This window comes from Panthera leo, chromosome A1 (assembly GCF_018350215.1).
Source record: "Panthera leo isolate Ple1 chromosome A1, P.leo_Ple1_pat1.1, whole genome shotgun sequence".
Taxonomy (NCBI): Eukaryota; Metazoa; Chordata; class Mammalia; order Carnivora; family Felidae; genus Panthera; species Panthera leo.
This window is the reverse complement of record NC_056679.1, coordinates 50,089,577-50,101,652: the sequence shown is the minus strand read 5'-3', so window position 1 is coordinate 50,101,652 and position 12,076 is coordinate 50,089,577. Positions and strand designations below refer to the sequence as shown.

Sequence of the window (12,076 nt, the reverse complement as noted above, 5' to 3'; positions counted from 1 at the left end):
CATGGATGTTTTCCCTCTTTCCGGATTTTTACAATAAGCATTCATTTTATAAAATATTAAAGAAACAATTACTAACTGAAAAGATATTTCCTAGCCAACTGTAAAAATTAGAGAAATTTGGGGCACCTAGGTGGCTCAGTCAGTCGTGTCCGACTCTTGATTTCAGCTCAGGTCATGATCTCACAGTTTTGTGAGTTTGAGCCCCATGTCAGGCTCTGTGCTGGCAGCAGGGAGCCTGCTTGGGATTCTCTGGCTCTCCCTCTCCTTCTGCCCCTCCCTCACTCACGCTGTCTCTTTCTCTCTCAAAATAATTCAATGAACTTAAACAAAAAACTAATTCTTTAAAAAAAATTAGAGAAATTTGAGCAGACTGCTTTCTCTTGAATGTGAATAAACCTGACATTGCTGATGCAGTTCTAATTGATTTTTTTTTAAGTGTCTGGGCAGTGTGTAAAAGGCAGGCTACATATTCTCATTGTGTTTGGGCAGCACCAACAGACAGAAGATGAGTATATTCAGTCACAATTCCTTGTTTTAGGGCCAAAAGAAAGCTGTTGAATAACAACAGACCCACAAAGGGAAGCAAACTAACAAACACTGGGTAGAACAGATAATCCTCAGGTTGAATCCAAGGCTCCCTGACTAACATGACTGTTGCTCATTCACAAAGAGGAACTTGAGTGTTAGTTGGGATAATTTGGTGTGTCAGAAAAGAATTAAGTCAGGAGACAAGTTTTCATGCCACTCTGCTACAATCTGTGATTTTTGCAAAGAACTCAGTTTGTAGCCTTGGTTCCCTCTCCCCCACCCTACCCCCGCAAAACAGCTTAAACAGAGCCCAAATCTCTTGAAATATCTTCCAGCTACCTTATAGATTTGTTACAACACGTGAGTTCCTTAATAAGCCTGTTAGGCTGAAATATTCACAACCAAAATACAGCAGCTGCTCAAAATGCATTGTTTTTAAAAGCCTTCCAATGAGGTAACATGATGCCTTCACAAGCCAATGCATATTTTATGGATGGTACTGTGTATTGTTTTTGTACTAATATTAATTTAATGAGCACTTCTGTTTGTTACAGATTGGCTAATACATTTTTTATTTCCTATAGTTTGGGTCAAGCCCTTAAGTAATTGGCCTCTAGACAATTTCACATTCAAGGCACAGTTCTTTAATGGAGATCTAAATAAAGTGTGGTATTAAACAGTCTGCTTATGAAAGAAAACTTCTAATCTGATATCTGCGTCAGATGATGTACCCTGGAGGGTTGCCATCTGGTTCATGTATTTTTAATAATTTCAAGATTAGGTCGCTATAGTTCATATTTTTTATTTAGTTGTGAGTTAAAATGAGTCACTGTAAAACTGGAAGAAGCAACTTCCTATGATTGAAAGGGATGTGGGGTAAAATCCCCAATCTACTTGTAATGTCTTTAAAAGCAGTATTTACATTTCAAATCTGAGCTTCATTGGAAATCAACACAAAGTGATAAACCTTTCTTTTAAGAATTTACTTGTGAAATTTTACAATGTTGGGGCAGTTTTGATTGAAAACATTAGTTTAAAAATACTTAAAATTTATTTTAATATTTATTTTTAAAAATAAGGAAAAGTTGACAGTCCCCAAGTAATATTGCTGCTCCTCCTAAGAAACTATATGAAGGAATATCAAAGCTTCTTAGTGAGGCACACTGGATACTGCTGTATCTCTTTTTAGATCACTGGACCAGTATTGCACTAAAGGACAATGAAAAGTCATCCCAACTGACTTAGAGAATTAAGGCTGCTGACAAAATAATTCACTCCCAGAGAGAAAACTATACCAGGGAAAATACAGAGAGTATCTTTTTGTCATCTTTTCATTTGTTTTCTGGATAGAAATAGCAATTTTTTTTGTTTACATTTTAAATTTCCTCCTCTCCCCAGAATATCTCCTCTTAATTCTTTATAATTGGTAGTAACAAATCATATTTTGTGCTTGTGCAGTTGGAATTTGGAAATTTTCTGACACAATATGTTCACTGAAATTGTTAGGTATATTATAATTTGACATATTACCAATTTAAAAATTAAAAATTGTATTTAAAAATCCTACATATTACTTTTTACTATATTTTAGTGTTCTTATTGAAGACATACATTTTCATTTCTACACTAAAGAACACAGAATGAAGTTAAAGGAGAAATGTGAAAACATTTCTACATCCATCCCTCAGAGAAAATCACTTAACAGTGATTAATGTTAATATATTATCTTCCATTTATATATGTTATATATATAATTAAAATAATATGCTTTTGATAGACTCTACTGTAGAGCAATTTTGTTCAGTTAACATTAACTATTCTTTAATGTCATTTCAAATGACCATGTTATATGGTATCCCATTGACACAATTTATTTAACTCTCTGTTGCTGCATATTTATGATGCTTTCAGTATTTCACTCTTACTAATATTTTAACAGAAATATTTATTCAACTTTCTGAATGGATGCTTAATATAAATCTTAAAAGGGGAAAACAATGGGCCCAACAGACCCTTGTTACATATTACTAAATTATTTTCCATACAGATTCTACTAATTTACACTGACTCGCAATATAAATCTCACCCCTATCTCATCAGCATTAAGCATACTATTTTCTTTAAGTAGGCTCCACCCCCAGCAAGGAGCCCAAAGCAGGGCTCGAACTCACAACCCTGAGATCAAGACCTGAGCTGAGATCAAGAGTCAGACACTCAATCAAGTGAGCCACCCAGGAACTCCAGCATTAATCAAACTATTATCTTTTAAAATGTACGTTAGTTTGGTGCTTGAAAAATTATTTTATGAATTGGTATTACCACTGAGCTTCAACATATTCCCACATGTCTGTCCAAGTATATTTATTCTTCTATAAGTTTTTTGTTCATGCCCTTTTCTTAGTCTTTAGAAAATTTGCTTTCTTGTGTTTGTCTTTTCTTTACCTAAGGGTATTCACCTTTTTCTGTACTGCTTAAAGGTGGAAAAAAATAAAAACAATACCAATTCTTTACAATTCTATAAAGAATACAAAGGAAGGGTATGGAGAGGCTTCATACTGTCCCTCGATTTAAAACTTGGCCAATTCTGTGTGGTTCAAAGCTTATGCTCTATGTAACAGAGAGAGCAGGAAAAGGAAGCTAGAAGGAATTCAGAAGTAAAAATTATATATTTAAGATGTTTTTTATAACATTCTTTTATTTTACAGATAAAGTCAGGCATATAAAAGCTGGTTAGTGGCAAGACCAAGACTAAAGACTGAAACTCAGGCCATTGGACCTCTGCTTACTATTAACCCACATTTGGAAAGACAGAATCTTCTAGATCCCTTTGGCACTGTGCCTCAGGCCTCTCCCAGTCAACAGCCAGAGAACATTGTTCATTTGGGATAGAGAGGAAAAGGATGTTGACTCCATGGAGTGGAGAACACTGCCAAACTGCCATTTTTTCCTCTCTTCTTTCTTTGGGTGTAAGACTTCATTGACATGAAAAGTATAAATAATATCCTGAGAGATTCTGGTTGATTTTGTCTTGGGGCTTAAGATTTGGCCAACTTACTGCTAACTGCATCAGGAGGCAGCGTGACGAAAACAGATTTGAATGGAATCCTGTCGAAAGTGGCGATGATACAAAGCTTATTAAAAAGATTTTGGCAAGGAGCACCTGGGTGGCTCAGTTGGTTGAGCTTCAGCAGTTCATGAGTTTGAGCCCTGCATCCGGCTCACTGCTTTCAGTGCTGAAGCTGTCAGCTCTGAGCCGACTTGGGATCCTCTGTCCCCCGCCTCTCTCTTCCCCTCCCCAACTTGGGCTCTCACTAAAATAATAAAAATAAAAATTGGTAAAATCTTAATGAACTTTCAATTCTAAAGTGCTGATATTTAAAAGGAGTACTTAATAGCAGAAAGATAAATTATACAGGGCACCTGGGTGGCTCAGTCGGTTAAGCATCATTATCTCACTGCTTGTGGGTTCGAGACCTGCCTTGGGCTCTGTGCTGACAGCTCAGAGCCTGGAGCCTGCTTCGAATTCTGTGCCTCCTTTCCCTCTGCCCCTCCCCTACTCACACTCTCTCTTTCTCTCAAAAATAAAATAAACATTTTAAATTTTGAAAAAAAAAAGATAAATTACAATAACTGAATCAAGGGCACAATCAGAAAATGCCTGCTCTGGAAACTCATCCAGTTCTCGACTATTCCTGTTTTGGATAAATCCAATTGTGGTTCCCAAATCCACTGGTGTTCTTAATGAGTTTGTGTTTCTTCTTGCACAAAGATATCTACTAGGTTCTGTTATGTGTTTCAATTCAAATCATTGGGACCACTATGTGTAGAAGAATTCTGAGCCAACAGTGGAAAACATCAGAGCTACAATGATCATTAGGCCATGCCTGCCATCTGTCCAGGAGAGAAGAGCCATAGCTACACATTTGTCATATCTCTGTGCCATGTGTCAATAATCAGCAAAAGGCATGATGGAAATGGTGTTGGTGGGCACAGAAAGAGTAGAACTACCCATTTCCCTGCACTGTGGGTGGAGAACACTTAATTACACACCTCATCCTCCATCCTGTTCAGGGACACCTTACAGAAAAATAAAAGTCATCTTGGAGCTTCCTGCCCATGAATGTAGGACTTATTTTTAAATCTCCTTTAGAAGAAGTACAATTTCTAATTTAACTTCTCAGTTGTCTCCTTTATAGATTTATACTGAAACTATCCTCCAACATTTTGTACAAATGATACAGAAAAGGCTTTTCTCTCCAGTTCAGTGAGTTGAACTGACAGGAACAATCAGCATAGATATAATTACAGCAGTTAATTCATGCCACTTACCAGAAGCACTAATAGTTTATAGTTATAAACTGTTGACTATTACTATCTGTTCAATGAAACAAAAATAAAACTGCAAAATAAGAGTTACATCTCTCAAGAAAAGTAACTTGTAAATGAAATATAAATATAACCCTGAAATAACTTCCACATTTATCAAGAAAAAGTAATTTATACTTTTTAAAATATGCAATTTACTAATAGCTCCTATAATCACAGTAATTCTCACATGAGCAGAGAGCACATGCTCATAACTTTGTAGCTGGCAGTTCATTGAACCAATCTTTTTTGTTGTTGCTGCTGCAATTTACATCCTGATTTTAACACTCATATATTCTAAAAAGAAATGAGTGAATAAATTGAGTTTTATTCTTTAAAGTGTCTTCATATTCAACTCATGTATCCCTTTTGAAGTAAAATCCATCCATATATTACTATTTCCAGCACACATACTAAAATTTTCAAGGCATGTGTCAGACCCCTGGAAGAAAAGAATTCACCATGGTGCCCATAAAAATGGCTCCTGAATCCATTCAAACAGACCTCTTTGAGTTTCAAATATACATTTCCAACTTTCTGGTAGACCCTACAACAATGCCTAAGGTCCCCATTTTTATTCAAGTATCACCAACCACAGTTAGCCAGAAAAGGTCTGTTTTTCATTCTTCCCTTCCCCATTTATCCCACATGTGGTAAGTCATCAAGTCCTTTTCCATAATATTATTATACCCTTTATTCCTCTCGTTCCTATGAAGAATCACAACACTAACCACCAAATCAGGAGACTGAATCCAGTCACCAGCCCCAGCCTACACCCCGTAGAGTACAAAATGCAGACAACAAGTAATAGTATATAAAACCCTTCTAGGCTGCCCTTAGCATCTCAGTTTCAAGACTCCAAGTCCAAGTTGTCTCATGAAGCAGCTCTCATCATCCACTGTCATATCTGGTGAGCCTGCTAAGCTCAGAGGTCAGGGGTGGGAGCAGCTGGTAGAGATCGCAGGGTTACTGTCCTTCCTTTTCTTTCATTTATACACAGTGATGAGAAATTTTAAATGGCAAGGCATTTCCTCAACACCAGTGGTGCCTCTTTGGGAAAACCTGAAAACTTGTGAGTACATACTTTCCTCCCACCACCAACCTCCATCCTTAACACAAGTGTTGGAAAGACAGTGCTCAACAGAAGGTTTCAAGACGGAGCCCCCCACACACACCATTTTTAGTCCTAAGTGAAAAATGCTATTTGTCACACCTTGCATCCAGATATTGTGAAATACATCCACATAATCCCATAAAATGAACCAAGGCTCCTTGGAATGAAAGGGAAATAGCAGTTTCATGGACTGAGACAGTAAATATACAAGATGAGCCTGGAGCATCTTATGATGACAGAGAGTAAGAAAGTGCCCTCCCCCCAAATAATAATAATCACAATGATGGAGATGTGTCAGAGGAACACAGGCAGGCATCAGACATGCAGAGACAAGAGGCGACCAGATGCACAGATTCATGAGACCACATCTGATGTGCAGATCTATGAAATGATGTGGGCATACAACTTCCAGTGAGCTAACCTGATGACTGCTTGCCTGGAATAAGACGGGTACACACACCTGCTGCAGGAACCGTCCTGAAAGTTGTTGGGACACCACCGCTGCTAAGTCAGTTTTAACTACAAAAGGCACAGAGAAGAATCAGAGGCTTTCATTCTACATTGACCTAAGCTTTTGACTTGGAGTGAAAGCTCAGAGTAATAGTAGAGGTGGATTGGGTTCTTGTTTGTTCTGTTAAAAAAATGATCTGCTTAGGACTGACTTTGTGTACAATAGTCTCAGTAACAGCTGATGTGGGAATGTAGGTACAATACATACAGAGGTGATTTATAAACCCCCATTTCCCGAACCTTAATCTGGCCCTTCCGGCCTTCTATACCATACATGAATCTGACCCCAGCAGTAAACTATTTCTACATTATACAAGATTCCCTGAGAAACCCAAAGCAAATATGTACCCATATGTGCATGCTCTGTCTTGAATAAACAACAGATCTAATAGTAACAAGAATAATTGTATTAGGTTTCTAAAAATTTCATGAGGAAATGAGTCTCTGGTTCTTAACTAGATGTGTTTGCATCTTCCAATGATGTTTCAGTTCTTGTATCATTTTTTGACAAGATTATGATTTTTTTTTTACATTTACAAAGGTAGGGCACAATTCAGACTGTAGAGAGTGATATTCAGGGGCACCCTGAATATTTCATGTCATTGAACCAAAGAAAAGACATAACCTCAAACCAAATATATATTTTGCATGCAGGCAAAATTTGGCCCTGCCTGATCTCCTAATACCTTGTTGGAGTCCATTTATTGATACATTGTCTACGGCTGGTTTCACACTACCACTGCAAAGCTGAGCAGTCCCAACAGAGATAGCATGGTCCACAGCCAAACATATTTACTACGACCTGGTCCTTTACAGAAAAAATTTTCCATCCTCTGATGCAGAGAACAAGATGCAAGTATGTTACTATCGAGAAGATTCAAAGTGTTGTTCTGTGATTGTTTTCCTTTTCATTCCTGATTTTTTTCATAATCAATATTAAAACAATATTCTACCATGTCTCAGTTAAGCTATTAGTAAAGCAAGAGCACGGTCATTTCTCTAAATTGGGACCAGAAAGTTGAAGGATAAGTGGGGTCCCTGGAGGCTATAATGGAGATAGCAAATAATCCCAAGGTGATGGTGAAAGCCTCAGAGGGCAGCTCCACCATGAGATTCTCCTCCAGTGCCAACCTCCACAGTCAGTGTTTATTTTTTCTTATTTTTTTCCAAACAACAAAGATGTATTTATTTATTTATTTCCTTTGTTTTTCACTTTATTAATTAGTTGTGATGGGGTAAAATTAACATATAATAAAATTCACTAATTTTATGTGTACAGCCTTAAATGTGCATGGTGTCAAGACCACCACCATCATAATATCAAACATTTCCATCACCCCAAAAAGTTCACTCATATTCGTTTGTCATCAATCCCTTCCTCCGCTTCCTGGCCTTGGTGGCCAGTGATGTGCTTTCTGTCATTAAACCTTCACCTTTTCTAATTTTTCATATAAAGGGACTCGTAAAATATAGAGTTTTTTAAAATAAGAATTGAGTATGTTTAAGTTGTACAACATGATGAGCATACACACATACACAGTGAAATGATGACTGCAAAGTGAAATGAGCCAGACACAGAAATCTCACTTCTATGTGGAATCTAAAAAAGTTGAATACAGAGAAGCAGAGAGTAGAACCATGGTTACCAGAGAAAGGAAAGGCAGAGGAAATGGGGAGATGTTGGTCAAAGTTGCAGTTACACAGGATGAGTTAAGTGTACAGATTAAATATACAGCGTGATGACTATAGTTAATAATACTTATTAAATATTGAAAATTTGCTAAGACAGTAGATTCCAGATGTTCTCATAACACACAAAAAAATAGTAACAAAGTCAGCAGATGGCATGTTAATCAGCTTGACTGTATTTCACTATGTAAAAGGTAGTGTTTCTTTAGTCTTCCTGCATTTTTATGTTATTATTTACAGTATATTTGTAACCTACTTATAAAAAATTAAGTTTACAATAATCAAACACATAAAATCGAGTTGTTTTGACAGAAGACTGTAGGGGGCACCTGGTGGCTCAGTTGGTTGAACTTCAGACTCGATTCTAGCTCAGGTCACGATCCCAAGTCATGGAATCAAGCCCCACTGCTTGAGATTCTCTCTATCTCTCCCTCTGCCCTTCCCCTGCTCTCTCACATACTTTATCTCACTCTCTTTTTTCCTCTCTCTCTCAAAATCAAAAAAATTAGAACGTTAAAAATAAATAAAATAAGACTGTAGAGGAGATCTAAAATCACACAATATCCTTTCACTAAGAATCATATTCCCAGTTGACCACATGTTCAGAACAAGCTCTATCTTCAAACCGCTGTTGCTAAGACTATGTTAACATAATCAGGACACAGTCTGCCAGACGGTAATAGTATTTACAATCTTAGATTCTGTTCTAAAACATGAATGGCCTTCCTGTGTGTTCAGTAGGGCTAGCTCTCATTTGTGTTCCTTATTCACTCACTCGTTCATTCAACAAACATTCACTGATCCTTCCCTGTTCAGAGCACATCTACAGCACAAGGCAAGCTCTTTCTGAAATTTTTCCCAGGGCATGTGGTGGGGTCTGATGCAAGTGCAGAAGTTTTCCAAGTATACACAAGATAAAACTATTTACAAAGTGCTGGTTTTGTCAATCTTGAAGAGCTCCGAGAAAATCCCCCATGTTCTCTGCCATTTAAAAATGAGCTTAGAAAGTAGAGCAACCATGAGCAATCAAAAAAAAAAAAAAAAAAAGGAAAATAGTAGATACTTGACATAGAAAGCTGCTTCCATTTTTGAGAGGGATATTAGAGACAAGAAAAAGGTCTCAGTGAGGAATGCAGAAGAAGTAGGCATTGGCTAAAGGGACAAAAAATATTAGACAAGTTAATGAGAAAATAGTAATGTATCTACTCACTGTGCTTGTGGAAGCATTATACAGACAGTATGAGCTTTTGCTGTATCTCCTAGAAAAGAGGGAGAAATAAATCAGTAAACAAAGACTCTGCCCGCCAAGTATCACCATTCCTTCAACACCTATGAATAAGAGCATCATCATTGCTGTTCTAAAGTGAATTGGCCCCCAACTGATCATTTTCTCCAGAGCCTTGCTTATTCATCCTGGGAATAGCTTTGACTCAGGTGCCCTAACCTGGAGGTGGGTAGTCTGCAGGGTGGCTGAGACCCTCTGGGGAAAACAAGATGATGTTGTTTCTCGAAATGTTCAGTTAACATTTAATAATTCTAAAATGAAATATTTATATTTCACTTTTTAAATCCTGGTGAAATTGAACATGAAAGTCCTTTGCTATGGAAGCAGAATGCATTTGGATGTGCTACGCTAAGGTCCTCAACTACATTCAGCTTTGTAGGGAAAAAGAATCATGAAGTTAGTGAGAGTAAGACGTGGTGTGTTAGCCTGAGTCCCCAAGGTAATCAAAAGAGACAAAGAAAATTGTGACCAGAGTGAATGCTTTTATAAGGAAAGAAAGAGGAATGAATGGCCCTGAAATCATAAAAGCTGATTATTTGTTTAGATAAAAGAAAAGAACTCCAAGTAGATTAATTTTATTTCCTTATTGTTATAACCCATACTTAGCTTTCTATTCAAAGCTTCCAAGTCTATACTTGATCTATAGAATCAAATACATTTAAAGTTAAGTGGTTAGCTTGAGTGTAAAATTAGTCACCATGTAATTACTGAAAAGACACGTTCATAACTACAAAAGAAACTACAAAACTCTCTAAAACTCCTTCCATGTTGAGAAAACGTTTATTTCTTCCAGGTTATCATTTTTTTCAAACTGCTCTCAGGGTTGCTAGATTTTTGTGGAGATTTTCATAAGCAAAGCAAGATTTCAAATGGTTTTGTGAAATTCTGTAATTTGCTACAGGATACATTTCTGATTTGTTCCTTTCTCTTTTTCTGCCTCCAAATTACATTTTCATTTAGCCTGTGTTGCTCTGCAGTTTACCCCCAAAGCAAGTGATGAGTGAACCATTTGTTTAGTAAATATTTATTGAATAGCTAGCCACCAACGTGGGGCCTGACAAATTGTGCTCAATTAAAAAAAACACTGAATGCAACTTGAATATGTGTCTATTTCTGAGGGCACCTTGTAGCCTTTTGGGGATTCGAAGTATACAAAATTCAGGTTCTGACTTTGGGTCTAGAAAATAGAAAACATCATGAAAGTGGTATAGAAAATTATCACGTAAATTCAGAGAAGGCAAAAACACTTTGGCTGGACATCAGAGAAGCACTCTGATAAAGGAGGCCTTTGAGCTCCAGCTAAAGAGATGTTTAGAATTTAGGTCCGTGGAGACACTGGCTAAGGCCATGAGGGGCTGAGGGGACATGGAAAAGCACAGAGCTGTGAAATGTGTATAGACAGCTCAGTTTCCAGCTGGAGACTAAGAACTACACACTGAGACTGAAGGAAGGAATAACATAAAGGCAGAAGAGAAAACTATCAACTCAGTACTCAGCTAAGCATGTCTCTGTCCTGCAACTAGACGGTGTTGAGCACCTACCAGATCCAAGAACTGGTTATGCACAGACAAGTGAAACAAAATTTCTGCCCTTGAGCTTCTCACAGTTCAGTGGTGGAGATCTACACATAACTGAATGGTTTCAGTGTAAGTACTATAATAACAGCAGGCACAGCGATGGAGCAGCTGACTCTGGAGAGGAAAGTCAAGGAAGGCTTCCTGGGAAGACAGAAAGGAAATTCAACCTTGAAGGATAAAAAAGCAGCTATCAGGACAGGAAGGAGGCATGGGTCAGGGAGGCCCTTTGGAGTCAGGCAAGGAGCCACACGTGCAGGCTGTGAAGTGAGGTTTTTTACCATTACATTTCAACACACTCCTCCAACATGATTATTAAATACAGACGCACTTAAATTTTACTTTATTAGCACTAACTTTGTGAATAGGATATTAAATTTTCATTCACTCAGCAAATATTTATTGAGCCAAGCTTTTCCCCCAAGTGTTCTCCACTCTTCTAATTCCTACCTTTTGGCTTTTCTCATGTAGTTTTCTCTGCCTGGCATGTCAGTTTTCACCGTCTTTACTCACCAAACCTCTAATCACCCACAAAGGCCATCTATCCAAAGACCATCATTTTAATGAAGCCTGTGCTAATATCTCAAACAAATTCCTCCCACCTCTTTTAAGTACTCAACACACTTTCTTTGTACTACCTTATTACACCTACCCTACTTGTCTTATGGAATTATGTTTATACCATAATTTTTATAAGAACAAATACTGTGTTTTGTTACTCTTTTAATCCTATACAAGACTAGAACAATGCTTTGCAGCACTAACTTTTGCTGAAATTAGCTGGCAAGACTGTCCCAAGAATAAATCACATACATGGGTGGGTCAGTATTGCCCCATTTCCAGACATACACACACACACACGTATATACAGATCCTTACGTAAATGTCTACTGACTTCTGTAAAACCATATCTATCTTCAGCAAAATTTCTTGTAGTATTTGTATTACTGTTCTCCAAGTTATTTATCTGTAAAATAGAGAATGCTAGAGAAATGAAACCTTGGAAACCAT

General features: G+C 37.4%; 1 long non-coding RNA gene across 2 annotated transcripts in view; it reads right to left on the bottom strand.

The window, feature by feature from the left end:
* LOC122213821 overlaps nucleotides 1-12,076 on the bottom strand; it is a 311,434-nt gene that overhangs the window by 192,835 nt on the left and 106,523 nt on the right. For both annotated transcript variants that reach the window (XR_006199642.1, XR_006199644.1), the window contains exon 2: nucleotides 9,417-9,465. This is a non-coding gene — a long non-coding RNA (uncharacterized LOC122213821). The remainder of the gene's footprint in view (nucleotides 1-9,416; nucleotides 9,466-12,076) is intronic.